Source organism: Microcebus murinus, chromosome 8 (genome assembly GCF_040939455.1).
Source record: "Microcebus murinus isolate Inina chromosome 8, M.murinus_Inina_mat1.0, whole genome shotgun sequence".
Lineage (NCBI taxonomy): Eukaryota > Metazoa > Chordata > Mammalia > Primates > Cheirogaleidae > Microcebus > Microcebus murinus.
Window position 1 is genome coordinate 45,079,779 of NC_134111.1, and position 17,927 is coordinate 45,097,705.

At 32.9% G+C, this 17,927-nt stretch overlaps 1 protein-coding gene across 3 annotated transcripts in view; it reads left to right on the forward strand.

Moving 5' to 3' along the window:
• CSRNP3 (cysteine and serine rich nuclear protein 3) overlaps positions 1-17,927 on the forward strand; it is a 192,275-nt gene that overhangs the window by 80,874 nt on the left and 93,474 nt on the right. The window contains exon 1 of one of the 3 annotated variants that reach the window (XM_012761168.3): positions 9,573-11,723. The exons of 1 other annotated variant lie outside the window; for it this stretch is intronic. The gene's annotated coding sequence lies outside the window, so the exon portion shown is untranslated. Of the gene's footprint in view, positions 1-9,572; positions 11,724-13,476; positions 13,559-17,927 lie in introns of those variants that run through there. One more of the 3 variants, XM_012761169.3, reaches the window with a different exon arrangement.

The following is a 17,927-nucleotide window of genomic DNA, read 5'->3' on the forward strand; positions in this document are numbered from 1 at the left end:
TTTCCATTTTTTGTAGAGATGGTGTGTCTCGCTCGTGTTCAGGTTGGTTTCCAACTCCTGACCTCAAGCGATCCTCCCACCTCAGCCTCCTAGAGTGCTAGGATTACAGGAATGAGCCACTGCCCTTGGCCCAAATCATTCTGTTTTTGATGGGAAGGAAAGTAACACAGTGATCAGGTGACCAAGTAGTATCTAAAAGCAAAGCTCAAAATATCTATGTTAATTTTGTTAACGACTCGATCAGATATGAAATGCAGGTCCGTATGGTAAACCAGACTTTTTCCGTTTATGTACTTGGCGTGTAGATCCACTCCTTTAGTGATATGTCTTTAATCGCTTTAAACTGTTTGTTTCACTAGTCTTCATGATGTGATTTGGCTCACTGGAGCTTACATTTGGAAAGCAAAAAATGCTATTATTTTCATATTTAGTTATAGCTGTCCACTTTCACACAGTACATTTAGGGCCAGAAACATGCCTTTAAATACTACCCATTTGTCTCACATATAAAATGAAACACTTTAATTCCTCATATTAGTTAGGAAGGACTACCACTTATCAAATTCTGCATTTGAATAAAGTTTTAATTTCTGTGCAGTTAAATAATAAAAAGCCAGAATACTTGAGTGAAACGAACATTGTCCAAACTAAGAAAGTGAAATCTTTATTCCTTACTTTTACCATCAGTAAAGCTGGATAAAACTATAAGTAGTGCTTCCACCTTGCATGACTACTTAAAGATGAAAGCGAATGTTTAAAACTTCTCAGGAGAAAATTCAAGTCCATCAAAAGGTTGAATAAATTCAAATTAGGAAACACAAACCCCCTAAAAGGCTATATGAAATCAGGTCATAAAGGGAGAATGGTTGAGGTATTTTTTCTCTTTTCCAAGAGTGATTTCTTACTTTTACAATTCAGTGATGATTCTTCTGTTTGTTCTGAGTTCTTGATATACTACAAAAAGTCGTTTCAATTTTGTTAATTTATTCACTGAGTCCAAAATGGACTGTTCATTTGGATTTTATTCTCTCCGCAAATATTACAAAATTACATTGACTCACTCTTCTATGAATTTAATGCCAATGTTTATAAAATTGTTGCAATACAGACCACATTATAATTTGTTTTGCCCTAGGAAATACTCAACAACATGAAATGTTAATATTTTCCATAGCAAAGTATGCCCTTTGCCAAAAGAGGAAAGAATAGACAGTTGTAATAGACAAAAAGCCAGTAAGGAACATTTACTTTGTAAAACCTTTTCTTTCTGGTCCATCTGTGGTAGGTTTGATTGGGGTGGGGGAGAAGGGATTCTCATTATTAATCAATGTCTCAATAAGTATTTCTTATGTTAAAGACTATTAAAGTTCAGCAAAATTAATTCGGAGTGAATATATATAAAGCTCTTCTATATATAATATCAATTAACACATGAACATTTTAGTATAACTTAAGTAGTTTTAACACATGCCATGAATTGACAGAAAGTTCCTATTGACAGAAATAGTATTCTTAAAATGGCTGGCATATTGGCACATGTGTTTGATCCAAAATGTGAAAATGTTTGCAAAAGTCCATTAGCAAAGCCTGAATACCCCTTGATGTGCAAGTGTCTTTGCTCTAAATCTACTTGTAACCCCATAGTCATGTTAGATAACTAACAAAAGTTAGTTCAAGACTACTCTTGAACATGGGAGCACGTTGAAGCACATCTCTGCATTTGAAAGAAAAGGAGGGAAAGGAGAAAAGTTGTTGACAGTGGGGATGGGAATGATGATTGGTGCTTGAGAAAAAGGCCTAAGAAGTTTTATCAGTAGGAGAAATTTTTAACAAGGCTGAAAATGTGTTCCCAGCTGTGGAACAGCTGAAAGTGGGGAAAAATTATAAGACACTTTGTCTGATCCAATTCTCATAACCTGTCATTGGGAGGGGGGGAAAGTCTATGCAATATCTCCTGCTTTTCACCTGTTTTATTTAGACAAGTTCATGAAACACAAACTGAAAGCCAATGTTAAATGATAATTCTGTCCTCTGAGCAACCTGAATTTTACCAGCACTATCAAGCATTCTAAAGAGAGCAATCTCAAAGCTTGTGCACACTTTATTCAATAGTCTAAAAACACTTTCACAAAAAACGTGTTCAGTAGTGTTGAGGATCTCTCTTGGGAAAGGCTTGTGGTGGGCTCTAAGAATATGAGTATGACTAAGGCAGGGCTTTTGTCCCTGAGATCCCAGTTTATTGGTATCTGTCTAGAAATGCAAACACATTAATAGAGAATAGTGTTATTAAACGTATAGCAGAGTAATAATCAAAAAGACATGGAAGAGAGAGAAAGAGATTTTTTTTCACCTCATGTAAAGGGATATGGGACTAGGCTTTAAAGAAAGGGCACTTGTCTTGAAGAAGGAGGATTTAACTTGAAGAAGGAGAAAAGGGTGTGAGAAATCGGATCACTGTCTTACAGTTTCTACTGTGCTATGGATTGAAAATAGGGGCTTTCTATACCAGATTCTCCTATTTATAGCCAAAGATTTATTGGGCAATACATGGTAAAAGCTGCCCCTCAAATCGTTGCCTGGGAAACACACTCCAATTGTGTAATGATGGGTTCTTTTTTAGTATGCAGTTAAAAACCATAACAAAACTCACTGATAGTACGCTGAGTCTCAGAAATCTTCAGCACCGGGTCTCTCCGGGAAAGCAAGAAAGTAAGAGTTCAAGTGCTAGACTTTTGTCTTCCAGGTACCTTCCCAACATAAAGGAGACTCAGTATGAAGATACTAATGTTTTCCCAACTACATGCTTTCACCACAGGCCTTCTCTGATTTTTCTGCAGTAAAATTTTGTTTGGAACTACATAATGCCCAGCTACAAATTTTTCTAATTTCTCAATATCTTCCTCTAATTTAAACAAGTACTACATCACACTAGTGCCCTTGCCATTTTTAGTAAAGTCTCTATCCCCCAAGCAAGAAAACTAATTTATCGTCCTGTAGGGTTTGGCAGCTGGGTCAGTAATGTCACTCATTGATACCTTAATGTGCCATCTCAATCATTCTTTTTGGTCCATGGCCACCTAGGGAAGGAATGGGAGGAGATATATGAACCTCTTTGCAGTACCTGGAAAGCAAATTTAGAAAAGCAGCATATTGTGTGTTTTCTTGAAGAAAATGTTAAAGAGGAATCTGTCCATTAATCAAAAGTAATCAGGTCTTTAGAGTTTAGAATCAAGCTTCAGATCCAGCCTAAGGGTAGAGTGTGGAAGCAAAGATAAATTTCCTTGATGTCTAAAAGCTTAAACTTGCAGCAGTTGAAATTGTTTAAATAGCCCCCTTATTTTTAAATGCTTTTCTCATTAAATTAATAGTAATATAATTAATATTAATTGCAATAATGTAAATAATGTAATTAATAATATTTAATTATTTAATATAATATAATTATATAGCTAATTCAAATACAATAATAATTCTAATATTAAATTTTGCATTGTGTGTTAATAACAGAAAACAGAAAAATAGAAAAATCCAAAGTAGAAAATCAAAATTATCTATTACTTAATTTCAAAAGATAACTATTTTCATAAGTTTGATTATATTTTTCCAATTATTTTATGCTTACCTATATTTTAAACACTGAGATCACAATGTGTGTATTGTTTTATACTCACACATAGTCCCTTAATTCCTTTATATTTCTGCCTAATCGTCTTCTATACATATTAGTTATAACCATGCTTATTTGAAATTCTGGTAAACTTTCACTAATCATTACTTTATAAACATTTTAATTGCTTTTACAAAATCATAATGATTCTGATTTTAATGGCTATCTGACATCTCACTACACTAATAAATCTATATTAAATATATGTAGGGGATTGAAAGCTTCAATTATTACATATGTGGTTTTTAAACATATCTTTATATTTAAAAACTGCATTCTTGCTGCCACCTGGTTTTGCAGTGGCCATAGAACATAGTAAATGGGAGTGATGTAGCTGTAGGCTTCCTAGAGCAAAGAAATACTGTGTAAATATAACAAATACATATTATATATAGATAACTTTAAAGCATCTTACTGTGAGTGGCTGGGAAACAGTAGCAGTATAGTGCCCAATTTTTTTCTCAGCCATCATAATTGCACATCCATAGATAATCATGAGTAATTAAAGAGGCAAAGATCCAAATCTTACTATGGCCTACAAAGAATAGCAGTTGCTGTAGTATCCATGGTTGTCAGCTCAAGTTATCAGGGGTCATAATATTCCAATAAAATGTGTTTGCCCTTCTCTCTATTCTTAATCCTACGTGGTTGGCTATTCACATAAGCAAGTTTTAGAACATCTAGGTAGAGTTTATTGAGACTGTGATGAAAATAACTTGTTTTTACTAGTTTGTTTACAAAGCTAATTACTTTTCTTCAATGGCATGTTGATGCTCTAAACTAATACAGTTGTGAGAAGAATACCAGTCCTTTAACAAGACCACTCAAATTAAATACCACCAACGTCTAATATGAAGGAACACATATGTACTATTATAACATGGGTATGTGTACATAATCATATACCAGTGTAATAAGGCTGTATAATTTCCTTGCTTCCATAAATAAAAACCAGAGTCAAATATGTTTGGATCATAGTTTCATGTAATAGTGCTCTTTGATAAAAATAGACATGAATAATGAATACTAAATAGGAAGCTGACTATATGAACAAGAAAGAAATGCACGCCTCATATCAAAGAAACCAGCCACTAGCATTAATAGCAAGCCACGAAATTAAGCTCATTAAAATATTTGCCTAAAGGAGAAATCTAATTTATTTCTTGTATTTATTCATGTTGTATGATTAATAGAAAGCATGGAGGTGGATTTCCTGATCAGGAGCATGATTTTAATCTGCACAGAACCCTTTAATATGGCTTTTTTACATGAGAATTATAATTAAGTTCAATTGATAGTATTCAAGATTTGAAGTTTTTTTTGTGAAAAAGGCAAATGCTCTTTGTTCTCTCTTAACCTGTAATCAGGCCACTAAGAATATAGAAAAAATTCTATATTCCTAAAAGTTAGCTGCCATGGACAGACTTGTCTATCTGGGTTTATAGATGATAATCTATGAATATCTCTTCTTCCAGGCCCTCATTGCAATTCATTCTTCAAGAATTTCCAGTTACTTAATAAAACACAGTTGTAATCAAGCCACTTAAATATCCTGTATGACTCTAAGATGACTGTCAAACATTCCAGCATTACAAAAGCACACGTCTATTAAGATCAAACAATCTTAGCACTTTCAGAGTGAATTCTTTAGTTTTCTTCACAGATCATTAGTCATGCCTTGGAATCTGTATATATTCTAGCTTTTCAGCCTAGAATATTCTTCCTCTTTTCCACAAAACAACTCCTGGTCATGGCTTTAACAATTATTTCCCATGTCACCTCTTCTGCACACCCCACCATGAGTATCTTAGATAACATGCTCACAGTAGAGCCACAGTAGGTTAAAGCCACACTATCTGGGTTTGAATATTGACTCTGTTGCTTGGTGCCTCAATTGTCTCATCTACAAGATGGAGATGGTAAAGGTAGCTACCTCATAGGCTTGTTGTGATGGGTACATGAGTTAATCAATACATGCAAAGCACTTTGGACTTAGTAAGCACTTAGTAAGCACTTGAAAACTATTAGCCATTTTTAGATAGCATGATTCAGTCTGTCTTTATGTTATTATATGTTCTTCAATTATAGAACCCATTTCATTATGCCGTAACTATCTCTTTATATCAGTCCCTGCTTCTAGATGGAGAGCCATTTAGCTTGTGCACTATGACTTATTCATCTCACTAACATATCAGAACACTGAACCCAATTCCAAGCATACGGTACTTGGTGAATGTAAAATGAGTAAGTGTGTGAATGAATGAATGAATGAACCCAGATAAATAATATGCCAAAGCTGTTTCTGTATGTTTCTGTGATACAAATTAAAGTATACTCATTTGGTTAGCTAAGTATTTGTGGATTTGTGTTGGTGAAATAAAACATCAAAATATCAAAAACGTTTTTGTGCCTTGACCCCAAAAGCAGTCTCATAGCCCTTTTAGTCATGATGCAACCTTCCCATCGAAATGGAAGAGCCATCGGTCCCATTAAATTATTCTTTTTATTTTAAACTGCTCAGTTCATGTTTGTCTTTAGCATATCCTATTTTGCTCCATATTTTATCGTGTCACAGGTGAGACATCTAATTCAGCATAAGAAGAAATCATTGTAATCAACTTTTATGGTCATTAAGAAATAAATGTATCCTTTGTGTTCTCGGATAGGAGGTTTGCTTCGTTTACTCTTTTCTCTTGATAAGTGCTGTTTTCTAATGCTTTGGTAGTGATAGAGACTGAAGGGTAGGGAAAGAATGTGGACACTTTCTTCTCTGAGTCACTTTGCATAAAGTCTTCTTTACAGCCATGTTCAAATGATTTATGTACACATCGTAGATACAGTAGCGGCAACTATAGAGCTATTCCTAGCACTTGACCTGCTGCATTCCGAGTGGCCATTCACTGGCTGCTTAAGTTAACATCTGCTGCTCCGGTAGTCTAATATCTAAATAGAATAAAAAATAAAAAAGATAAAACTCCAGTAGGCTTTGATAAGTAATGGTGAGCGTGTGTGTATAAGTCTTAGCTTGCATTATCCAAAATTATGTTTTTTATCTTTGCATAACTAGGACATTTTTATCTTTTTTTCTACATTTTCCCCCTTAGGAATCAGATACGAAAAAAAAAATACAAATACTTTCCTCTGTATACCTTATTTAAAGAAGGCCCTACAGTTTTACTGTCAGTCTTCAAACACAACATTAACAATATTTGATATTGACAATCTTTCACAATATTGGAAAGTTCACAAACTAAAGCCAATACAAATCAAAATACCTATGATATTAGTGAAGCTGTCTAACAAAACTAGTTTAATCAATGCTTTCTATTTCTAGATCTAATTGGTAGCTGAACCATTGAACTAATAATGCCTTTTCTGTTGTTGCTGCTATCTCTAGGTAGATAGTAGAACCATTGACTGTTAAGGCTATAACTTGAGACAGAGACCATTTTATTCAACTGATTTTAAATATTCCATCTTTATTTATGGATTCGTCTCTCCTTCCTCAGTTACTGCCTTTGGTTCACGCCCTCATCATCTCTTCCCGTCTTCATCAGACCAGAGCTGTAGCCCCAGTGTTCCACCTGGCTAGTCCCTCCTCAACTGCCAAAATTCTTTTCTTTGCTCATGACTCTACTCATACCTCCTATCTCATCCCTTAGTGATGTCACAACGCCCTGCATGTTGCAAGGCTCTCCTCACCTCAAGCTGCAGGGTGATCCAAGAGGAAGCACCAGTCTTCCTTTTTCTCTTTCCACATCCCACCACTTGCCTAAATCTCCTGTCACCCAAGCCTTCTCACAGGTCCTCTCATTGTACTTAATAAAGCTCTTGCCTTTTTTCCTGAGCTTTTCTCAAGGTGCCATTTTACAACTTGGAATTCCCTTTTCTCCCAGAGTGTGGCTTCTCCAGCATGGCAGCATCAGGGAAGTCAGTCCTCTTCCATGGCAGCCCAGAGTTTTCCTGAACAGTGTTTCAAGAGGCTCAAGTGGAAACCACAAGGTTTCTGAGGGCCTAGCCTTGAAATTTCCGGAACATCACTTCTGCAGCTTCCATTGGTTAAGTAAATCATTAAGGCCAGCTACTAATAAAGGCAAAGGATATTAGACTCTACCTCTTGCAGGAAGAAAGCAAATCATTTCCAGCCATTATATATTTATATATATGTTATATATAAATATATAGTATATTATAAATATATAAAATATTTCCTTATGAGTAAGGTCTTATCTCTTCTAGATTATAACATCCAAAAGAAACTTTTGATAATTTGCAATTTGACATTTGATAAATAATTTTTAATTACAACAAGGATTTTTCTGGTTTTAGGAGATAATATTGAAAATAAAGAAATTATGTTAACTATACATAAAATGCATATTTAGTCAATAAAATATTAATACATTTTTTTAAAAGTCCCTATTTAACCACTTTCCCATAACATGCTCAGCACTTTTCTTTTTTTTTTTTCCCCAAGCCAGAGAGACTATAATCTTCTTGGGAAAAGTGTATATTTCATTTTTATATCCCTAGCAACTGTCTCAGAGCTTAGTATGTGGTAACTTCTCAATAAATGTTTGTTGAATTGAATTGAATTACTCCTGGATTTTGAGCTGATATAGCCGACTTGTTGACTTCTCTGAATGTGTTGTGAAGGAGGATGAAATGTAGCAAGAAAATCCAGTCTGATCAAGGGGCAACCCAACAGGAGTAAATTGTATATATACCAATTAATATGTTCCAGGAAACACAGGTGATGGTGTCAGTAAATCTTCCTTCACCCAATAGAATGTTCAAGGGGTCATCTACTTAGTATGTCTATGCCTAAATTCCTAAGTTCCTGCAAGAGCTAGATAGCAAATATTTTGGGTAACTTCTGATAAGCTTTGGTTATTTTGTAGGAAAGAGGAGTAAATAAAAATGATTCTGTGAGGCCTCTTTGTCTTTAGAGAAAAACCAAGCTAAAAAGAGTGAATAGTAAGACTTAACATCCCCCCCCTTTTTTTTCAATTTACAGCTTTTAATATGGTAAAGTAAATTAAAACATCTTCTTAATCTTTGATGGAATTTGCTTCTTAAATCTGTGATCTTGTGTTTCTCTGTTAATTTCAAATTTAAAGAACTTTTGGCTGATGAAACTGTTATATAAGCAGGGACACCATTGTTCATTGTGAAATTTGAGTATCTCTGGGGCTATTCTCCTGCCCTGTCACTGGCAGAGAATTCCAGAATTTTGACTGGAAGGATGGACATATTTTGTAATTTGTTTTAGTCTTGACACAATTTTATGAGATTTCAAATTATAGCACTGCCTAAATTTATTTCTGTTTTTTCTGCATGTATTAGAAAAATAAATCACCTCTTACTTCCAAAAGTCCTATCTACTTATATTTGTTTGTGCTATTAGGATAATTCATTTAAAAATTCCTTTGAACAATCATTAGAATTTTATGTCATATCTTTCTATTTTATCAATATTAGTTGACAATTGTTGGCTAAAGCCAATTTGGGGAACTGAAGTATAAAATATTGCTATATGTTTCCATGATATGCTCTCTAAAGATTTTTCTGTTTCTTGTTTGCAAACTTGAAAATTAAGACATAAGATGCTGGCATAACTCACAAAGGTCATTTAAGACAATAGCAGAGCTGGAGAGATTATGACTACGTCATGATTCATTCTGTCTTTTTCTAGATCTTTCTAGTTCTGGTGTCTACATTTAAATATCTTTTTTCAACAATAATGACTTCAACAATATATTTAATACATTAATTTTTATAGATCATAATCTTCCCATTGGAAACTCACTATTTTATTGGTAATTTGTTTTAATTGCTAGCTATTTTTATATTCCTTATATTTATTTATAGCTTTTTCTTATTGTTGAATTGTTTCTTTGCATGCATACACACAAACTTCACATATATATGTATTTTCTCCCCAATTTCATACCCTTTCCCCCTTGTCACCCCCACCAACTAAAAACTTGGAAGTAACTTAGTTTTCTGCTGGTTCTTTCCTTCCATTCAGCAACCATTTTATTTGACTGTTTTTGAAGTGATGCAGTAAGAGAAAAATGGCTGCCTTTTGTTTATTTCCTTGTACATTAGCATGATGTCATCATCAAAGATATTAACTAGAATGTACACATCTTTAAGAACCCAGAGGTATCTTATAAGCTGGAAACCCTTTATTTTCCCTTTTCTTTTAATGCCCCAAGGTTTTGTTGCTTTAGTGTAGCTCTTGTGTGCAGAAGGAAAAATGAACATGAGCATTTTAGAACAAGCATTAAGATGATGGCATTTAAAACATATCTGAATATTTCTTTCAATGTTAAGAAAAAAACACCCAAAGGTATTTATTTAAGTCATGAAACACTTAGATCAATGCTATCCCTGCAAAAATTGTAGAGAAAGATACTAAATCATTATATTTAAAGACTGAGCTATTTAACCACACTTGCCTATTCTGGCTTAAAATTATTTTTAAAAATTTCAATTGACACAAAAATTTGTGTTACAATATTTTTTTTTGAAAATAATTTCTTACTAATGGAAGGCCTACGTAGATATGTATACACACACACACACACATATATTCAAATTTTAAGATTAAATACTGAATTATTTACAAGTACTATTAAATGTACTGTATTTCTAACTATTCAGAAAATTTATTTTCTGATCTTCATTTATGGTGCTTCTGACTTTTCCTTCTGTGCTCTTTATTGTACTTTGCATGTATTTGTCATAAGATATTCACTGAGATTTATAAGCCACTAGCTTTCAGTACCAATTCAATTTAGACAGTTATTAAACAAATAATATATTGATATTTTTTATTAAATTCCAATAACCAAATAGTTTTTTAATTTAGAAACCCACAATCCATTTTCAAATTTTGAGGAATAATTTCAGAGATTTTTTTTTATATTTGGAAAGATGATCCAACTACATACACATATTGTATATATGTTAATGTTATATCTGTGCAGCAGAAAATTCCTATGAATGTTGAGTAGTCAACTCTGAAACTACTTGTTAACACTGAAATCAGACAACATAAATCATATGCTTTATTGAGGTAAGCTGTCTAAAATAAGTTACTACAATTTTAAAAATTAATTTGAACCATATGTTCTTTAGATCTTTAAATTGAAATCTGCATTGTTCTTTGAAGTCAGCTGTTCTAGGAATGTGTTGTGTTTTGAGAAGATAAATTAATCATCTACCTCATTTATATACATCAATAAAAAAGATTCACCCTCTCATCTACTTTATCAAAAGTAATTAGGATATATATTTTTATTCATATATAGTATCTTTCAGTGACTGAGATTTTTTCATTGAGATTTTGAGGGAAACAGCAATTATGGTTTTTTAAAAAAACAAACCCAAGAAAAAGAAATACCAGCAATCTAAAGGTTAACACATATTGTCAAATCACTCAGTAGCACAAGGCTCTTTAATAACATTTGTACAAAACTACTTTTAGAAAGCATAAGGTAGGAAATGGCTTTTTGCAAGTTCTTTTCCCTTAAATTATTATTCAGCCTCTTATTAAAATAAAATCTAGTTAACTGCTTTTGAATGCTTGCTCAAACGTTTTCTATAATAAAAAAAAATTCCTGTGAAGGGATTTCCATAAGTTGTGCTGCATTAATGACTTAGAGCAGCTTCCTAATCTGTTATTCCTTCCTCCTAGTAGACCTCAGCTGATAAAAATATCCATAGACACAGTGAAGTCAGTGGCACGCCTGGCTTTCTCAGACAAAACTCCATGTGATCACATATAGGCAGCCTCAGTGAGGCTGATGCCGTGCAGCAAGCAGTAGGTAATGAGTCTTTGTGCAGAGTGAAGCTCTTGTCGCTGAACAATAAAGCATATGGTACCAGCAATAAAACACAGGGCTGGGAAATTTAAGAAGATTCCGCTGAACCAAGAAGAACTGTGTCTTTGGTGATGCTGACACATATTATAAAATGATAATCAACTTATTTTGGATTCTAATGAATAAACAGTGCAAGGACTAAAAAACTACAGCTATTTGAACAGGTTGGTGATTTTATAAATTACTCCAACACTTGCTTGTGTTTGATTGGATTTAAATTAGAATGAGCTGGTATGTGTTTTGCCTTAAACAAAAACTTTGCAAGATATTTGTGGTGGGTAATATAAAGGATGCACTTGAATTGACCCAACGTGATTAAATTGTTGTTCTAGGCAGATGTGACGGAGAAATATTGATATCATTACATTAAACTGAAAAGTTATTTATTCTATTTAAAAATTTATGGATAAGAAAAAAAATGCATCCAATAATTTCTAATCTTCTATATGCAGAAATAGTAGAAAGGAAAATACTACCAAAAAATAGCTCAAATAAAAAGCTTCAAATTTATTTTTCCAGCATTAAAAAATTCTATGTTGCAATAGTTTACATGTTTTATCAATCGGATGGTATGTCATTCAGAATTTGTTGATGTGTTTCAGTATAGTGCAAAAGGAAGATTTGGATTATTTAATTATTTAAATAAAAAAATTAAAAACCAGGAAATTTTGAAATATTAACAATGTTATTGGGATAATGTATTTAAATACATAATTTAATAATATACATTTATGTGCATGTGTTGTATGCTTTTTATTTTTCATGTTACATTTCTTTTGGGAAATGGAAAAGATTATTGCATAAAACATTTTACTTTATGGAGAAAAACAAATTAGCTTAATTTTAAAAAGAGGAATGGATTAATCATTTGATGATGCATATTTTCATTGGTTTACCATGTAGGAAAGAATATATGCCTTTATGAATATTTATAAAAATATATAAACACACATGACCTTCTTTATCTAGAAAATAACCACTTCTTATGTTTATGAGCAATAGAGAAGTTTATGTTTCAGACAGAGATTGCTGTGTATAGGAAGACAAGGGAAGAAATAACTAGCAAATAATAGCATAACACTGAACATTTTTGCCAAAGACAGACAAGCATTACTGCCATATGAATCTTTAGATTTAAACACATAGTTTAACTTTGCTCTACATTTTTACTGCTGTATTGTTTTAAAGGCATCCTGGGACCTAAATTCTTTACAATTAATTTTTGGACACCATTTAGGATGATAGTCTCCAAGGCACTTAGGCACATTTAACATTTTACAGAATTACTATAGTGACCTCATGTATTTGTATAGTGGCTAATATAAATTTATGCCTGTAAGATGCTGTTTAAACCACAGCAACAAAAAGAAATACCCCATGTGCCAGATTCTACGTGCAATATGTGTTTGAATTTTTTTAAAAAGCTATGTTTCAAAAACAAGAGAAGTTAATGAAAATTTAAAATTGGCCTTCCACACGTATTTAAATGAAGTATTTGACTATTTGGGTTTCCTTGGTTACCATAGTCGCTGCTGACAGCTTCTTTTGGTGGGGAGGGGGTAAGCAGTGAGAATAGGACTCTAAAACAAAGCGTTAAAATCATTTGTCCACTAACAGACACGGGGGAACGTGATGCTCACAGCCCAGTAAAACCCTTGCCCACTCCCCATCGCGTGTTCCTGCTCTCCCGTGATTCAGGTACCCTGGCAGAACTGCAGTTCCACAATTCCTTACCCAGCATTCCGTTTCAGCTGCTGGAGGACTGCCTGAGCCTTATGCAAATGAGACCAGCTCAGAGGCTTTGACTGCAGAAGAGAGAGGAGGGGGGCAGAAGGGAGTTCAAAGGTCACAGGGCTGGTGGAAAGCTGGATCAGTTGCCTGAAAAAAAATGCACTGGGCTCCTGCAGCAGTGTTTTGCAGCAGTTAAATGAAGTGTGCTTTATTTCTGGGAGTGAAGATTTTGCAGCGTGTGTGTCGTACTCATTTAAAGTGCATGCAGGTATGGTGACATTTCATGATGCGCCTGATTTTATTTCTGTTATAGACACTGATGAGGATTGGCTATTTTAATTCATTGTGGCAATTGGCAGGGTGTTCCTGGTTTTCAGGCTTCCCTTAACTAGTTTATTTTTCAATTTTCTTTTTCATGTTTTCTCTGAAACATGGACGTTGTGTTCCAATGGAATAATTTCATATGAGAAAAAAATTGTGTTTGGGCTTCTAAATAATTCCATTTTGGGGGGGAGGTAAGTCTTTATTGCAGAGAGATATCTGAGTTCAAACATCTAGATAGATATCAAGACTTACAACTTTTAGAAAATTTTTACATTTTTAAAGAAATGTATTTTAAATAGGATCTGAGTTCCTATCCTAAGATTCTTACAGATATCTGGAATTAAATAATGGAGTTCCTTTGTTTATATCCCACACAACATCATAAGGACAGTTTTAATAAGTTATGTTTTGACTTCAAGAGGGGGTTTTGGTTTTGAGAGTTTTCTTTCACTGTTTTATTGCTAAACATCTTGTCAGAGAAATAATTCCTTATTTTGGGTCTAGATCCTTTAAATCCTTCTTCGATTTTTCTAATTGTTATTAATTTTCTTTGAGACTTTTTAGATCATGCTATTTGAACTCAACATGTTCAACTTCCTATGACTTTTCCTTTCAGTTAAGTCTGGATTGTAAAGTGATCCTCGTAAATGTCACAGGCAAGACAAAAGTCTTTTCTCCATGCACTAAACATCACACTTCTGTAAAACGTGTGATTACATCATAGTAAAGTCTGTCCTGCACCAAACAAATGTGTACTCACTTTTATTGTTCATATTGCTTTTTTATTTCCAAAACATATTTTCAAATAAACTTAATTAAAACAACATGATCAAACTGTTTATCCATAGCATTAAAAAATTTAAATATATCAATTCGGTACTTAAAATGTTGATGAAAAAAATGTTATTTTCATTTGCATCAACTGTGCATCTGTCTATATTACAGGTTGCATGTGTATGAAAATATGTTGGAAAAAATGAAGAGGCAAAAATAGCATTTAGTCATGAAATTACTGCTTTATGCTTTTATATTTGCATAAGATGTAAAAATAAATTTTATGAAGCTTACATGTGAAGAGGTAGTACATATTTAGATACACTTAATTACTTTTTTTGCACTGAAAAAGGGGAGTTAATTTTATTATAATGTTTAAGATATTGTAGTTTGGCAATAATATCTTTTATTTTATTATGGAAGAAGGCTCAAGGGGAGCCCAAAAGAAGAGGATGGGCATTGAAAGCAGTGAAGGACAATTATTTCAAATATTTATGAAATTCACTTTGTAGTGGTTATTCAGGGCTAGATTCTCACCCTTTATCACTCTATGGGGACATTATGACATTTATCCAGGATCCGGAGGTTAATTTAGGAAAAGGAATTCATGTTTTGTATGAGCTTTTTAAAAATGCAAAAAGTGACATTTTCTTCTAAACTCTTTCTCTTTTGAAACTTTCAATGACTTTAGCTAAAGGGAGTATATTTTAAGTAAATTATTTCCTTTTTTATGTTGATCAAAACATACAATTCCCTGGTCCAAACAATATTAATAGACTTTTGCCTTTTTATATATCTATACACACAAACATATATACACATACATATACACACACATATGTATATATAGCAATATATGTATATTATATTTTGTATACATAACATACTATTATTTTCCTATATATATAAAACTTATATTTTAAGCAGCCAAATAAAATATTCTTTACTGATAAATCATATTTAATCCAATAATTTTTAATAAAATTTTTATTTTACCTTTAATTCAGGTAGTGTCTTTATTAACCTCTGCATATGTTCTAGGCAGAAAGGGAAGAAAGAACCGAGTTTAATATTAATCTAGGCTGTCCAGTTCTTCTGACTTTGTAAATGCAACTGCTACCAGTAAGCACATTCTGAATATGGAAATAAAAACACAGTGCAGCCAAAGAAGGAGAGCCCATGAAGATTCTTGGAGAAAACGTGATAATAGACAAATGTGAAATAAAGAGAATTGTTGTGCTTCCGTGAGCCACAAGAGAGCTATCTATGTCCTGTAGCTAATTTATGGCTTTGAATATCCTGGATAATTTATGTCTCTATGCAGATTCACTCAAAACTATGAAGTCTTTTTTGCATTAGCTTGGGCCATATTATTTCCACACAAATCTCAGCAGCATGTACATAGTAAGTTTATGGTCTAGATATCTAAATGTATATAGAAAAATGTATTTGTGTAAATACAATTCGAATCAAATTTGAGAAGTAAAATAAAATAAATAGAATAATCTAAAAACAAATCCTTGGAGATGTGCACTTAGTGTACTCAAACAGTGTTCTATCAGACGTCAAAGGAATCTTTAAGGATTTTTCAAAAATGAATTTCCTGCTCTCTGATTACCAGTCTGTCTTTGTCATCACTTGAAACTAGAGACCATATTGTAGGCTTGGAAAAGATTTTAGGGCAAACATGTTGTACTCAGTCTAGCAGCATGGAATAGGGTCTAAAATCTACAAATAACTGTTGTCATCTCAAAATCACGTGTGTATGTTTTAAGTTTTATTATTGCTATATTTGTCCTTCTCCTGAACTTCTGGAGCCTGTGAAATAGAAAGAAGAATTTAATTATTTGTGACACATAGAAGGAAAATGCTCAAAATAATTCAGTATTCAAAACAATCATATTCATTTTAACATGACATTTTAAAAGAAACAATCAATAATTGCCTTTATTATCCCATATTGTAGAATTTAAATAAAATTAAATCAACCTTATTGAAAAGTATAAGTATAAAAATTGTAAAATGATTTTAAGGATCTTATTAGACCTATATATAGTAATGCTATAGTAATACCTTGTCTAGTAGAGTTGAAAATAATCTGTACAACATAAACCAATTTTCCAAATAGCTAGAGTTTATAAATATAAAGGCCAGTTTTTTAAAATGCTAATAGCTTTCTTGAAAGCAAAATATAGTACACATCATTCTGCCTGTTGAGCAAAGTAGAACTCAGTATATAGACTTTTCTTCATGGCTTAAGAATGATAATTCCCACCATTATATTCACTTATTGCAAAAGACAAAACGTGTTCCCAACTATTCTCCATCACCAAATAGCCTTTTACTGTTACATGTTTTTTATATGTAATTTTATATGCTTTCTATAATTTTACTACCTTATTTTTCATGTTAAAATATATTCTTTTTAATATAGTAATTGTTCCTTGTCTTAGAGCAATCCAAAAATAAAATCAATTTTGTGAACCTGGCTTTACATTAAATTCTAACTCATTTAGACTTTGCTAGGCAGAGGGAGAGAGATAAACATTCTTCCATACTTCTCTCCTATGTACTAAACTTCTGACACACATACATATATAGTATAGGAACATAGAAAATAAATAAAATTTATTTTTGGGTTTTTTTTATGCTCATGATATTGAAAATCATATGAATTCCAAATAAATGAAAACGTGTTCTTTTTGCTACAATGAGAATTTATCAGATTAAAGAATCAACAGTCATCTGAGACTACTTAATGTCTCATAGGGAAATGAGGAATCGCATATATAAAAGAACACACAGAGACCAATTTTTTTGGTGAGATTAGACTAATCATTGGTGCCACATACCTCTTCTTGCCAATTTCAGGAGTGTGATCCATCTCATTTTCAAGCCTGGCATCAAATTCACCACCTTCCACTCACTAGATGGGAAGGGTTGTTGCTTGGTCACTCCTTTATCTCCATGCAAGCTTATGAATCATATATTCATTTAGAAATGCATTTAGCTGTATGTGTGCATGCTCAGGTTATAAGACAACTGAGCCATAAACCCCCATTTCTTTGAAAACTCACTAATACAATGTTTGTTTTAAGATACACAAGACACACCATTATTTTAGTAGGTGTTCTTCCACACTCTGAAGAACTTTGAAGATCTGAAGGAGTACGGGTTCCATGAACCTAATGTTGAAAGAGTCTGTAAGAATGAGAACTAGTCCAAAATATTTGGGGGAAATCGCTTCATATTCTGGTCCTCTTTTACACATTAGCATTTTTTGAAAGGCCTGAGTACTGCTTCTTTAATAAATCGGAGTCACTTTGTTTAGTACAATAAAATTTTATAACTTTAGGTCAATTTATGAACAACTGAAAAACCAGAAGGATACTGTATTTTGTTTTCTTGATAGGTAAATGCTTTTATTATGCAGTTTATTGTGTGTGTGACTTCAAGCTGTCTCATGAAATATAAAGAGCCTGAATAAGAGAATAGTTAAGAGCTTTGGTTCAAGTCCAAACCCAGATCACTTCCTCGTT